We start from the raw sequence: 2624 nt of genomic DNA on the forward strand, positions 1-2624 counted from the left end.
CAAGAAAACAAAGATTCTCACTACTGGGCCAATTGGCAGCATCAGGATGGATGGTGAAGAGATTGAGATTGTTCACAGCTTTAGTTTGCTTGGCTCCATGGTCAACACTCTTGGCACCAGCAGCCAGGAAATTAAAAGATGTATTGCGATGGGAAAGCCTGCTGGTAGGGACCTCTCCAAAGTACTGAAGAGTAATGGTGTCACTCTGGAGACTAAGGTGTGCCTGCTACAGACCATGGTCTTTGCAATTACTTGCTAAGCATCAGAGAGTTGGACAGTGACTAGGGAGGATAGAAAGAGAATTGATGCCTTTGAGCTGTGGTGTTGAAGAAGAGTATTGAATAGACCATGGACTGTGAAGAAAATGAACAGGTTCAGCCTGGAGAAGGTTAAACCAGGCTGATCCTTGGAGGCAAAGATTCTGAAGCTTCATCTGACATACTTTGGACATGTTGTAAGGAGCGACTAGTCCTTGGAGAAGGACATCATGCTTGGGAGGGTGGAGGGACAGTGCTGGAGGGGAAGACCCTCTATGACGTGGATTGATTCAGTGACTGGGGTAATCGGGGTAGGTGTGTTGGAGACAGTGCGATTGGCACAGGATAGAGCAGGGTTTAGGGCTGTTGTACATAGGGTTGCTATGAGTCACAGGTGACTCAATGGCACATGACAATAACAACGTCTATTGTTGTTAGGTTTCATTAAGTCCAGTATGACTCATAGTGACAACATAGAACAACAGATTTGGACTCTGGAACCCTCTCCTATCCTGGACCATCCTCATATCTGACACACTTGAGCTCAATGCTGCTGTCACTGTGTCAATTCAATTCACTGAAGGTCTCCCTCTCCTTTGTTGACCCTCCACCTTTCCCTTTCTAAGGAATAGCCTCTCCTGGCACCATGTCCAAAACGTGAGATGAAGCTTCTCCATCCTTGCCTCCAACGAGCTCTCTGGCTCCAATTTTCCCCCAAGGCATACCTGTTTATTTTTTTTTGTCAGTTCATGGGATATTCAGTACTATTCTCCAACAACACAAGTCAAAGGTATAAATTCTTCCATCATCCTTACTCATTGTCCAGCGATCAGACACATATAAATGTAGTTCCACAGGGAGTTGCACTGTTAACCCAAAGGTTGCATCTCTCTGGATCCATCAGTGACTTGAGGGGAGAAAGATGAGCAGTCTCCTTCCATGTGATTTACAGCCTCTGAAAACCTCTTGGAAGGTCAGCTGGGTGTCAGTTTCAACTTGAAGGCAATGAAAAGAAGATTTTCTATATGTATATCTATATCTTCCCCCTCCCAGAGAGAGGAGTTCAGCTTTAAAAGAAGTATATGTAGATTTTAAGAGAATGTTAAAGTTTGTAATTTTAATAAAAAATAAGTGGCTTTATAATTCATCTGTCTTTTCATGAGGTCTTAATAAGGGATAGGGGAAGGAAATATTTGGGGGAGGTGATGAAAGGGGAACATAGGGAGGAGAGAAATTTGGAGCAAATAATGTTTGGAGAGGTAAAATAAAAGTATATATATATCAATATTTCTTAAATGAGATTTCCCTCCAAATACCTCACAGCAACCATGAGGTATGTGAAGCTCATTATTGCAAGAAGCTGCCTAAGACAGCAGATGCAAAAATTCATGGCCAACACTGCATTTTTGAAAGAACCTGAATACTGAACTCTAAGTTCTGAATACTGAACTCAGTATTTTCTAAAGAAAATATGTCTTCTTGAATGCAAATATACTTGAATCAAAGGCAGAATGTTCTGTAAGTTTGGCTGGGATTTATTTCCAAGTGTCATTCAATCAGTTACAAACTGGAGGTTAACTTTTCAGGGACAGGAATGATGGATTTCCACTTGTCGTTTGTTGAGTGTCTCACTATTACAAATATACTTTGAAGTGATAGCTCTATCATGTCAAATTTGCCAGTTAATGAGGTAGGAAAGAGATACATGGGGAAGGAAAAGTCTGCCTATTTGATCTTTAGCTTGTTTCAAAAAAGATTACAATTAAATATTCATGTTATTGGCTTATGGGATTGATGAAAGTACAATACTGGAATAGGAAAACAATTATAAGTTTATATAAAGAAATAGTTCAAAAGGGAATTTTTCCATAATTTTTTTCTTGAGAGAATAACTAATTTGACAATAGTAAAAGAGGAGATCATTGAGAGGGAATAGATGTATAAGCTCAATTATCGCAAACATTAGTATTTTACATGTTGTTGTTATGTGCTGTTGAGTCACTTGTGACCCTTATTGATCCTGTGTACAGAAGCTCTGAAGCCTGCCCTGTCCTGAACCAGTCTCACTGATTCCAACACACCAACTCCCATTGCCTCAGTTACTGTATCAAACAATCTCATCCAGGGTCTCCCTCTCCTGCACTGACACTCCACCCTTCTGAGCATGTAGTCCTTCAAGGATCAGTCTCGCCTAGCAACATACCCAAAGTATGTGAGACGGAGCTTCAAAAATCCTATCCTCCTATATGCACACCCATGTTTATTGCGACTTTGTTCACAGTAGCAAAGAGTTGGAAACAACTGAAGTGCCCATCAACAAACGAATGGCTAGAGAAGCTGTGGTATATTCACACAATGGAATACTAC

General features: G+C 40.9%; 1 protein-coding gene across 1 annotated transcript in view; it reads left to right on the plus strand.

The window, feature by feature from the left end:
* Nucleotides 1-2624, plus strand: part of RGL1 (ral guanine nucleotide dissociation stimulator-like 1) — a 439254-nt gene that overhangs the window by 74145 nt on the left and 362485 nt on the right. The gene's annotated exons all lie outside the window — the stretch shown is intronic.

This window comes from Elephantulus edwardii, unplaced genomic scaffold (genome assembly GCF_000299155.1).
Source record: "Elephantulus edwardii isolate Elephantulus edwardi_28Jun2011 unplaced genomic scaffold, EleEdw1.0 scaffold00061, whole genome shotgun sequence".
Classification (NCBI taxonomy): Eukaryota; Metazoa; Chordata; class Mammalia; order Macroscelidea; family Macroscelididae; genus Elephantulus; species Elephantulus edwardii.